Raw genomic sequence first — 13,212 nt, 5'->3', positions numbered from 1 at the left:
TAAAAAGTATGCTGAGTCCTAGACCCCTGCTCCCAGCCTTACTCCTGCTCAGAAGACAATGTACTGTCCTGGGGACCCTGCAGCTGTCCCTGCAGATGAGGGAACTGAAAGCACTCCATAAGCAGTAATACAAATATCTTGATGGCAACAAACATACTATTCAGAAAAATAAAAATAAAATTCAAGCAAGTGTTGTGGCAGTAACACAGCAGTAAAATGGATTCTTAATTTATTTTATGTACTTACTGTTTCAACTCTAGCAATAACCAGTAATCCTCCCCTCATGGATTCCATACAAATTTTCCTCACAGGGAACACGTTCATAACTAGTATTTGTTTACAGTCTTATTATAGAGATATGAATGAAGTATATGGTGGCAATCTTCATGAAGCCTGAATTTCACATAAAGCTACAGCTCTGTCATGTTACTTCCATAAATCAGACTTCGAAGAGCATCACAAGGTTTATCAGTTCTTGTTAGTCCCAGTATTAAACACTATACAATCAGTAGACCCCCTCAAAATCCACATCATTCTTGTTCATGCAAAGTACACATCTGAGCCCTAACATCATTATTCATTTATTTTCTTTAGATAATCTTCTTCATTGTGTGCTCACTCCCTTTTCCTGGAGGTATTTGTGAGACCTCAAAGAATCACTGACTTTGACAGAGACAAGAGTGCCACTACAGCAGCTCAATTAGCCATGGCTAAAGTAAGTATTTTCACACTAACCTACTGTTTACTGGAAATGACATTACCAATCTGTTTCTACAGATAATGTACACCTCTTGTTCACTTTGAGGGCAATTTTCCTGTGTTTTTATACACTTATTAGAGTACAAAGAAATGCAGAGAAGACTAGTAATCACCTCTGCAGAAGCAAGGGAGTTGCTAACACTTTATTTTCTCCAGTTGTGGGTTTGATTCCCATATTCTTAACATGTCCACTTCTTCTTAAGAACTGGTGGGCATCTGGAGATCGACATAGTGAATCTCTAAATGACATTAGAAACAACAAAGTTTTGTGTGTTAGCCTCTGGCATTTTTAGCTAGAACATAACAGGTTTTCTGTTTCCATTAGAAACAAGACATATCACAGTCATAAACTGATAAAAAAATAGTAAACTCAAGTACTAACACACTTTATTCCTAAGGTCAAAAGCTGGTAACATGGTAATAAAATATGTCTTCATGTTAATATCTGTAGAAAAACTACTGGGGGAATAGAAGTATAAGAATGCTGTGGGACCTAGACTAATGATACCTTTCAATATTCCTTCTCAGCCTGCTTGAATATTATTGCTTTTACTCCAAGAATTTACTCTGTTAAAGAGAATGCTTGTGCCATCCTTACATTTTGCTGTGGGAAGCTCAAATTAATGTTATTATCAAATTACTTGATATTTGCTATAAGGAACAATACCATCTAATATAGCGATAAATACAACCTGCAAGATGGAAGAGATAGAACTCTCTATTTTCATATTATGTTTTGAAACAGCAAAGAAAATCACATTCTAAAAATGGTAGATTATGAATTTTAAGGAATTAAAGTCCTCTGTCTTTGGAAAAAAAATATGTTATTTTCACAGTATTTTTCATTCTTGCACAATTCATTTGGCAGGAGCTACTGGGAGCCATTCAGTCATTATTAATCTATATTACATTTAGAGTACCTATATGAAAGATAACATTGCAATTACTACAGAATTATCCACTATGTCATCTCTCCAGAATTATTTTTTTTCATAGCATGTGCACTGGAGATAAACATTTGCTTCATTAATATAATCTTGTTTTTATTTTATTTTATTTTATTTTATTTTATTTTATTTTATTTTATTTTATTTTATTTTATTTTATTTTATTTTATTTTATATTTTATTTTATTTTATTTTATATTTTATTTTATTTTATTTTGTCCTTGAATTATCATTTGCCTTAAATTGATTAAATAATGCTCTGATCGAATGAGGTCACTTTCTAAGGGTTAGTCCCATCAACTGACTCATCCTTATTTTTTCTTATTGAAATCTTGAAATCCCCCCCAGAAGACATTGACTGTGGTTGCACAATCTTTGATACATGGGATTTTTTTTAACCTATTTAGGTGGTAGCCTTTCAAGCAAGTGAATATCAGAATTGTTCTATATTAAATTACACACCCCATTTGAACACATAGGATGTATACACAGTAAAGAAGTGTCTCAGACTTTGCACTGCAAGAAATCAATGTCTCATTAAAAGGAGTAAAATAAAGTTTTATGTATTCTATTACATCTTGTTTCTTGAGGTACATAGCAAGTCAAGGTGAATGTAAGGTGAGTGCAAGTAAAAGTGAAGTCCACAATAAAAGTGATCTATGCATTGTCCAACATAGCCTATAGCAATTTAGTCATCTCTTTCTGTTCTGTTGGCTGCTAATTTAAGATATTTCTGCATTCCATATAAGACCTTTGAAATAATCTGGATCTAAGAGCAGCTGATGACGATGCAGCTTCAGAGCATTTGCATAACTTTGGTTGTGTGTCAATATAGTAATGAAAAAAGTATCTTTTATAGGGTTTTAATTAAAAAATGAATAATAGTCCATTACAGTACACATTTTGAACAACTTTTCATGTACCATAATGCTGGTATAACTTCAAATGCCTAACTAATGTTCTGACATAGACAGAAAAATGTACTATAATGAGTACAAGTTAGTATGGTTTTGCATGGATATGGTGGAAAAAATGCTTGTGTGAAAAATTCATTATTGAAAATGATTATCAGTTACTGACAGGTATTCTAAGTGAAGCGAATCATTTGAAACTAGGACAGATGATGTGCTCAACTTCACATAAAATTGCTTCTCTTGTATAAAACCAGATTCTGCCTAGACTGCATTATATGTTTTATCTATTTTATCTATGAATTTCTGAGTTTATAGTATCTAGAGATACTATAGCTATTGCTGAAATTCATCCTTTTGTCAAGGGATTTCTATTAGCATTTAGAAGACAAACATACTGTTTTTAATAGTACTGCATGCTAAGAAGTATATTTTGTGCTTAACTGTGCACCACTTTAAATAGAACCTAAAGTAAACCCGTACTTATGATGTATGTAAAAATAAATAAAGAAATAGGCTGTCATCTCATTTTCCATGAGAAATTAGAAGACAAAAATAATCTTTAAGACTCATCAACTCATTCATGGTCAATGGAAAGACCGTTTTTGTCTAATGGGAATCTACTATTCTTCTTAGTGATTTTTTGCTACCACTCTGCTTCCCTCCTGGGGCATGTGTTGGAATGTCAAGTCCTGCTATACCAAAGCACAGCAAGTTCTTTAACTTCCAAGGACTCTTCTCCAATTACAGTTCAAGTCTTTTGATAATATGACAAATAGTAACCAAATTAAGTGCAAGAAAAAGAAAAGCAGAATAAAATGAAGTCTTATACAGTGGATCTCCAGTACAAAAGTAATATTTTAATTATAAATATTATATTTTTTTCTAAATTTGCTATCCATAATGAAAAGAAGAAATAAAAAAAAAAAATAAGAATATTATTGGTATGGGATAGATAACAAAAATACGTATTCACTTCTTGTGAACTGATTCACAATTAAAGTGATCCCTGTCTTCACACTTGGCAGAAAGTTCATCAATAAATTGATAAATTTATTTTAGATCAATGTGGAAAAAAAATCAGATTTACCAATTTTTTTTTCCATGCAGCATCTATTTCAACAAGCAGAAATGGTACTATTGGATAAAGAAAAAATCTCACAACCATTCTCAAGTATCTATAATTTTCTAGAATTAGATTAAAGCAGAATTATTCTAAATTAGCTAATACTATTCTTCAGTAAATATCTCGAGGAAAACAATTTTAGCATCTTGTTAAAAGCATTGTTAAAAGCTATGAGCACACACAAACAACTCCTCTCAATTCACTAATTCTTTAGCCTGCTTATGTTGAAACTGTCTGGAAAATCATTCATTTATAGATAATCACTTGCCCTGTAACTGCATGTATCCCACAAAAAAATATTCCACAGATACTTAAATGTCAGGTTGTCTTTAAACATTGTGGCAACAGACCTTAAAAGCCTTATCTCTGTGCTTCATCCATGGCTGCTGTCCCTCCACTTCACAAAATATTTCATGTTATTCAATACTGTGTAAAAACATTAGTCAAGTATGAGTGTGATGTAGATCAAAACATCTTCATCTTCAATTGTTTTGAAACTGGATGCATGGAATGGATATATGAAAGCAAATACAATTGATCTTTATGAAACTATTTCAGATTATGTGAGGAAAAAAGCAGTTAGTACTGAAAAATAACCACTTGGAAGTCATGAAGAAAACAAGAAATGTTATTCTTTTTTTTTCTTTCTTTAATTTTTTATGTCTCCATAAAACTGTTCTCCTTTTGACCTATCATTACATGAGACCATTAAATTTCTTTAATGAGCAATAATGCATACAATATGAAATCAAAACATTATTACAGAAAGGTGCTGTCTCTCCTGCATTATAGATGAATTTGCCTTGGTTTATTTCAGTATTTTCCCTAGATACTGGTTCATTATTCTCTTCATAACTGAAGACCTGATAAAATGTTAATACTGCTAATCCTGATAGCATGTAATATTAGGTATGCATGCAGAAAATATCACAAAAAGAAAATATCCAGAATACCATATAATGTGTTGAGTACCACTAATTTATTGAATGACTGTGGCCAAATTGCTTCCACTTTTATTGCTGTTTATCCATCTTTTTTTCCTCTTCCTCATTTCTGTATATTTAAGGCTTCAAGGCTTAAGTTTTCTCTTAAACTGGTCTAGCCTTGAGTTCTCAGAACAATAAAGCCTACAATTTATGTTCAAGTCCTAGAATAATTTGACTTAAAATAAATAAATAAATAAATAAATAATTATAATTGCCCCTCTCACTTGTTTCAGTCACCTGTTTTTTGCTCCTGACTGATCTCTTATTGGGCCATATTATTTGTGTAGCTGCGCTGGGAACTGATCTTGGTTAAAAAATAAAGAAAAAAAATGAAATTCTAGAGAAACACTTTAAAAGCCAAATCAATTCAGCAATCCACTATACAACACCATTTTCCAGTCCAATAATTACTTTGCCTAAATAAATACTGTGGCTGTATTTCAATATAGTAGCCCTCATCCCATCTTGAACTTCTGTATTACCTTATCGTGAAGTGCTAAATTGTTGCTTTCATCATGAGATCATAAGGTCTTTTATAATCTGAGCCAATGAAAATAAACCTCATACTCACTAGCGAATGTAGAATTTTAAATATAAATCACTTTGCTTGGATAACATTCTCTTTATAATTCCCCTACTTCTTAGAAACTACTTATCTAGGTAAATCTATTGTATACTTTTGTAACACATATGTTTGGCCTCATAAAATAATCATCATATAACTTAACTTTTGCATAATGATACTGATTAATACCAATTTGGGTCATTGTGACTATACACAAGCTGCATAAAATTCTTTAAACCAATTTACCTGAAGAAAAAGTTCAGAATCTGAAGACCAGTTGGTTCAATTTTAATAGATGAAAACATGTAAGAAAACATAGAAGAAAACATGTACACCAGAAAAAGTATCCATTTCAAGGTGCTACATTACTATTTTCTGTACTTGACAGGCATACATTTCTAAAGGACAGAACGATTTCTATATCCATAACAGAGCATGATTCATTGCTAAACTTCTTGACAGCTTCTGCTAGTACATTTCATTGCAAAAAAAATCCCACCATGTCATTTTTAACTTCTGTTGATTTGACTTGCACTATAATAGAGATCAAAAAGTTAATTGCTGTAATAATTGCAACTTTGACCAATAGGGAGAAAAATCTGGCATTTACTTTTTTATTATTTTATTTTATTATTATTATTATTTTTTAACTATGTCACTTTGCTGTTCTGGAAAGTCTGGGCATTTTATTGCAAAGAAGCAAGTGATCAATTAGGATTTCTTGTAGCTTTCAGATGGTAATTATATTTCAGTATTTAATATAAAACAGCAATTATTTTCTGTTCTGTAAAGCTGCTTGTCTTTCTTCTGTGGAGCATTGGATCACACCATGAAAGAGGGAATTTTAAAATTAGAAGTATATACTTGTGCTATGTATGACTGGAAAAAAAAAAAAAAAGTTAAAAGAAGTGTTTTATTCCAAAGAAGGCTATACATCACTGAGAAAGGCCTAAGAGGACAATATTAGAAGCAGTGGTGTGAAACAGCACAGGAAACGTTTAGAGCGAACATTAAGAATATTTTACTAACACAAAGATCTGTTAAATATTAGTCTCCCTGAGAAATGGCTTCAGCCCATTTGTATGTTTGGCTGTGAAACTAGGCAAAATACTCATTAACATATTGTAACAAACATGTCTATATTTAACTTATTGATGGAAAAGGTGTTCTGTTTTTCAATGTGATGTAAAAAAAAAAAGAAAGAGGGTGGGGATGAGGGGAGGGCATAAATAGACTCTTCTGGCACAGGGTCAGAGCTTCAAGGATGGATGGAGTTGATCTACATGCCCAGAAGTACATAAACTCTTTCTCTGGGCATGCATGCTTCAAAATACTCCTGTGCTTGAAGACAAGCAAAAGAGGTGTAGATCTCAAAATAATTAACCTCAGCATAATTTTCATAATTTTGTTTTGAGGAATCATTTCAGATGAATGACTCCAAGAATCATTATAGTAAATTTTTCATAATATTATCTGTACAGAAAAATTTTATCTTTAGGTATAGAAGTACACATGGTCATTAACATTATCCATTCGTTATACTACTCTCAGTGTTCCATTTTTTCTCACAAAATTATATTAAAAATAAAATTATTTAAATCTTAAATTTCAGAGTGACTTAAATGACACTTGAAAATCAATTCTTTTATGAACAAAATCTTTCTAAACTCGAGTTTCTACTCTATAGTACATGGGTTTTACTAAAAATAAAAACAAACAACAATAACAAAAGAAGGTTAGATTCAAATGTTCCATGCAATAAAGTGAGTGTTCTTTCATTGTGTGTTTTTTTTTTTTCTAACTAAACCACAAGAAGTGTATGAAAAGTACAAGCCAACACAACATTGTTATACTTAAGCAAAGATGGCCCTCTAATATAAATAATCATTTCTCTGGTAGTGATTTTCATTGACCCTGAGGGACAGTTTTCTTCTAATTGCATCTAATGTGCTGGCTAAAAAATCAGTTCTCTCATTTACACACAAATTAGCTTCTGTATATCTAGAATGCTGAAGGGATGAGGGAGAGCCTAAACCAACTCCAATTTCCACATCAAAAGGGATATCAGAAAACAGCATTTTTATTTAGGAGATATTTTCTTACCTGTAAATCAGACTTCTACTGTAAAATCTTAAAAAGAAACCTTAATGGATAACTTATGTGTGGCATTTTCTCAAATTTGTATACAATGGAGAAAACAGAAAGGAAGGGTGAATGCATGTAGTGTCTCTTAATTTTAGATGTATTTTTATATTGCTGGATTACCTCTCTCAGCCCCTTCAAAGCAAGGGATGTATTTTTATCATTGCCTCAGTGGAGACTTACTAGCCCTATACTCAGATGACGTAGACTGATTTTAACCTAGTGAAGCTGCTCTGAAGCAGAACAGCTGAAGATATAATCCTGGTACAAAATCCAAGTGAGAAAGCACTATGATGTTTAATCACATTATGATATTGAATTAAATGTCTTGCCTAAAATCACACAGAAAATGTGTGGTAGCTAAGGTCTGAATCCAAGTACTTTAAACTTGACATCAGCCTTACTGGTGTCATTATTAAGGTGCCACTACTTTTTTCTTTATTTTGCATAAAGTTCAAAATACATGTAAATCATAGTCATTAAAAGACAAGCCAAAAGCTCAAGCTGATCTCTCTTCACTTTTTAGGAGAGTGAAATTACACTATAATGAAAACGTGTAAAGACATATAAACTCAGACACAAAAGTATACTGAAATAGGAGGGAAATCATGGAGGAAATCTTGGAAAATTGTCACAGGGACAAGTATCTCCAGATCACTTCTTGTAAAGGATTAAAACTGTAATGTCCCTGAAAATTTTGCTTATTATTTTTTGCAAGTTACAATAAATTTAATTACAGGCTTTGACTGAAAGCTCAGTTTAACTCAAAGTCAGTATTGAAGTTTAAGGTTTTCCTGTTGAAGATTATTTCTACATCTATACTCTATCCTTTAATTTTTCAGATAAGACAATAGACTAAGGAAAACTTGAAGCTGTTTTGTGATTTAAACATATTTTGTGATTTTGCGATTTATTCTACAGTTTGCCCACTTCTGTAGCATCGAGAGGTCAAATAAGTTCATAAGAACTGAATCTCAGAGGTCACTTCTTTAACAAACTGGTTCAGGTACTCAAATTACTTTGCTTTCCTCATACAGAGTTTATCTATATTATCTATGATGATTTCATCTCATTGTTACAATTACTTGAAAAGTTGGTGTGGCTTGAAAATGTTAAACTCTTACAGACTGAAAAAAATAATTTTCATCTCACTCAATGCACATTTTTTTAGCCTTCTAAAACACAATACATCTTATTAAGATGGAAGCAATTCAGAATTGCATGTCCTTTATTTAGTTAATTTTAAATGAACAGGTTATAATCTTCAAATAAAAACCAGTGTTTAGTGTTAGGTTCATGACACTCTTACTAAGGAAGTATTCTATAAACAAACAAACAAATAACTATTCCAACAAGTGATTGCCTTCTTCATGCATTGAGGATGCATGTAGGGTACAAGAAGGGTTTCATTCCGTATTGTTACAGAAATATATTCCCTAAAATGATGCTATGTAGTTTGGGTGAGAAGTGGTGCAAGCCTTTAATGCCAGGCTGCTAATCTAGACTTAATTTTATTGTAGGGTTCAGAATTTTGATCAGTTTTTTAATAAGACAGATGAGAACTTATTTCACTTTTTAATCTTCGTGAATGCTGAAATGAAAAATAATGGCAGTTACTTAAAGTTAAAATAATAAACTATTTCATTGTTCATTGTTTCTGAAAATCCTCATACTTGTCTTTTGAAATAATTTCATGACATTTCACGATTGTGGCAATGATCAACAGCTTTTGAGCTTTTTTTCCTCTCTCTTCCAAAAAAACCTTTTTGTACGGTAGTTTTTGTTGTTGTTGTTGTTTGTTTTGTTTTGTTTTTCCTTTCTTTCTTCTTACATCAGAATTAGCTTTGATGTGAAGGCACCTGTCAAAGACGTGAATCATGTGGGATGATAACTTTCTTATTTTAATCAGGGATATGTAACATTAAATATTAGGTGAATCTTGGAAAGGATTTGCTGTCATCCTATTGATTGTTTTTGTTTCTTTGAGTGTGAAATGAAGTGTCTCCATATAATATGCAAGCCTCTGTTCCTTTGCATTCTAACTTCTCTTGTTATAAGGTGTTCTAGTTACTAAATTTTTAATGAAGAGCTGCAGATAACAAACCAATTCATGGCAGCCTGCAATTTAGCATCATTTGGTACAGCTTTACATTTAGTCCAGTATCCTTTCCCTCTGCTGCTTTTCTTAATTAATTTATTATGGTTTTCAAAAGGCCTGTCTTTACCATAGCACCAGTAAAAACGCTTCACTTCACGCTCATTAAATTGGGCATTACTAAACATTATAATGGTAAGTATATTTGGTCTGGCAAAAGCAAAGTTTGCCTAAGTAATCATCTCTCTCATAACAGTATCTTCTGGTAAAGTATATCAGAGAATGATATACGTTAAATTAAAATATTTTTCCCATTTGGCATAAACAAAGCCTTGTTTTGTCTCTAGGAAGCAATTTTTGCCATGTCACCAAAAACATTCTCTTTTACTTCCTATCAGATTAAAAAACAAACAAACAAACAAAAAACTCTACATCAATTCACTGTTCATCTGAAACAAGTATAAAAACAATTAAAAAGTGCAATTCCTGCAAGAGTGAGATTTATATATCGAAATGACATTTGGCTCTCAACTTTAGCATACTTTTTTCTACTGCTCTAAGACTGTATCTGCGTATACTTTGTGCAGATTTGCACATACTATACTATACTTTGTGCAGATTGTGAGGTTTATATTCAGCTTTCAGATCATGCACTCTTACTGTAAAATAACCTCTGTATTTACAGGATTTCCTAGAACCCTTTTTAAATTAGGCTATGTCTATCTTACACAGGCTTCCTGTACATAAGGGCATGAAATCTCCTCTAATGGAAATAAAAGTACAGTATTGTCTTCTATTGGATCATTTTAACTCCTTATTTTTGTTAGGGCCTGTGGAACAGAAACAACTGATCTTGACTTTTGACTGTTAAAATACTCCTCCCAGCAGCAATTACAGGCTATCAGCTGGGTGCTCACTAAATATTTCATCAGCATCTTTAAATTTATTTAGCTTTCCAAATGCATCCTTTGTATTTACAATACTAGCTGGGCAAGACTATTTAGAAACTATGTCAGGTTTCTAGTTCAGATACAAATATTTCAATATAATTTACCATTTCAAAAACCCTTAGTGACATCTACTCTTGTTAATGAGGACCCTGGTTCTGCAGTGATCTGTTGTAAAATTTCCTGTGCTCATGTCTTTGCTGAATGCATAACTTTTATCATGCTTAATTGTATTTGGTTTCACTCACCTTTAGCATAAGCATTATTCTATTATTCATAGAATTTGTGTGAAAGGAAAAGAAGTAATACAAAGATGGATGAAAAATAAATCATATTATGAATGGACAAAACCAAAGGATTATTTTAAAGATTTGCTATCCCTACTAACAGTTTATGGAAAAACAAAGATTTTGAGTGAGTGTAATTCAAGCTTTGGAGAAAATGAGAGCATCTATGCATACATATTTGTCAGCTAATGAATCGACTAGAAAAAAAAATATTTTTAATTGACTGTGTGTACAAAATACTGTGCTAGTGAAATAAGATTAGAGGTCTTGTGTTTCAAAAAGGTTTATCATTAAAATATTCGTCACTAACATAAATAGTCATAGAATTAAAATCAAACTATCTCTTTGACTTCTTGGATTTTAGAAAAAAGCGGTGATGTGAAGCTATGTTTCAATTAGAGGAAACTTCCAAGTTAAGTACATATAAGAGAGAAAATGAGTATGAATTTATTCCAGAAGACAAGTCTGATCATGTTGGTGAAGACTGAAGTCCCTGTTGGCTTGTGTAGTGCCATGGGCAAGTGAGATCACTACCCTGCCTCAGGCACGGGCAGTGACTCAATTGTAATGTGCTACACAAACTTGTCATTTCACGTTATTCATTTACAATGAAAAGCAGAAAAATGAAAACCAAAACTTGGCCTAATACAGTAAATGCATTTCTTGGAATAGTATTCATCTGTAATATTATATCCATCTATGTATAATCTCTGACATTTCTGGAATAAGAGGCATCAAAATATGTTTCCTTCCTTTAACAAACTTTGGCTCAGACTTGTTCTCAGCCAGAGATGTTTGTGTAGCTAGTACCCTTTGATGCATATTTTTCTTCTGTGAATATTTAAACTGTTAAGGCTGTGTCCTGTGCAGCACAGCTAAGACATTTTTCATAGGGTTCATTTATGATGATTGTCAATATCAGAACTACTTCAGCAGTGTAACCGCACAGCAGATTTGTGTGGAGTCAGGCAGCACCTTTTTGAGTAGGAGTCATATTATAAATTTGGGTACTACATGGGCAGATATCTTTGAGAACCACCGATGTCTCTCTTACTCAAACATTTTTCAAATACATGCCTTAGCTTCAGGGGCACTTAAAGAAGACTTCCTATGTAAGCTGCAAACTCTGCAGTTCAGGCAAATTCCCAGTCATTGCCCCCAGCTGTCTGTTCCAATAATTCAGTAAGACTGAGTGCAGACACACAGATTCATGCAGAAAGCTGTAAATAATTATCTTGGAAAGGGTTAACCTGAGATCACAAAACTCAACAGCTGGCAGAAGATTCAAGAGAAAGGAAGGACCATGCTTACCTATTATTGTAAATGGAATATAAAATTCACAGAGTATCTTCCCTTCCTTTGAAAAACGTACCAAATTAATGAAACTATGATTACTTCCATGTATTCTACAGTTTTTTTCTTTACAGGTATTTTATCTTTTGCTTTAAAATGGATTACTGTAAAATTAAGTATTCCTCTAACCTGTGCAGAATGTGCTTATTAAAAATCAAGCTGTCTAAAATACCGAGCGCAACATTTCCAAACATCCTACCTTTGCAAAAGTGCTTTTATCAGAGCTGAATGCTCTGCTGATCCTTATGCAGAAGATAGAAAGGAAATGAAATATTGGTGACTTGCAAACTGGAGTTGATCAACCTCATATATAGTTGTACTTTAAAAAGAAAAATATAAAGAAACTACCTTTGGATTGAGTTTTTGGACTATAAAGGGACTTAAAATGGAATTTTCTTTAGAAGTTAATTTTGTATGGTACAGAGAACAAGCATAATATATTGAGTCCTATTAGCTCCATACTCATCTCCCAAAGAACCATGGACCTCCCCAGGTAATGATCCTGGCTTGTTAATGAACACCAATCTTCATTTGTTTAGGGTCTACCATTAGTTTATTTCATTTCTTGCCTCTTATTTTTTTGCATCTCAAAGTAAGAGTTCATTCCTACACACTTTCTTATCTTTCTTTATTGCTAAAAGAGAAGAAAGTGCATCTGCTAACCAGACTAATCCATCTTGGTAGTTGCAATTAATTTAATATAAAATTAAATTTAAATCTGTGGGTGCTGTTTCACAGTATTCCTGTTTAGTCATCTCCCTGCTGCATGACCTTGTCCAAGAAATACATAGAGAAAAGCTTACAGAAATTCATCGATGAGAAAAAGTTACAGTAATTCATTGCTAAGGTTACCTCATGTCATAGCTCATTCCTATAAGACAAGTTTTGCTCTCTGTGATAATGAGAAAAGGAGCCTGCGGTTATAGGGAATACCATTTCCTTCAGCAGCTCCCAAGAGTAGAGCTGTATTGAGGACAGGTAAAGGTCCTTCAGCAGTTCCAGGTAATCTCAGGAGTTCTTGGTGGGGGAGAAGATGGATTTTCTCACTTTCACTGGAGAAGAAGGGAAGGTTTCTCATCTTTTCAGTCTTTTTG

At 32.7% G+C, this 13,212-nt stretch overlaps 1 protein-coding gene across 2 annotated transcripts in view; it reads right to left on the bottom strand.

Annotated features, from left to right (window-relative positions):
• The window catches only part of TFPI (tissue factor pathway inhibitor), a 189,993-nt gene that overhangs the window by 79,368 nt on the left and 97,413 nt on the right, over nt 1–13,212 (bottom strand). The gene's annotated exons all lie outside the window — the stretch shown is intronic.

This window comes from Aythya ferina, assembly GCF_964211825.1.
Source record: "Aythya ferina genome assembly, chromosome: 6".
Lineage (NCBI taxonomy): Eukaryota > Metazoa > Chordata > Aves > Anseriformes > Anatidae > Aythya > Aythya ferina.
Note: the sequence above shows the minus strand (reverse complement) of the source record. Positions and strands in the feature narration are given on the sequence as shown.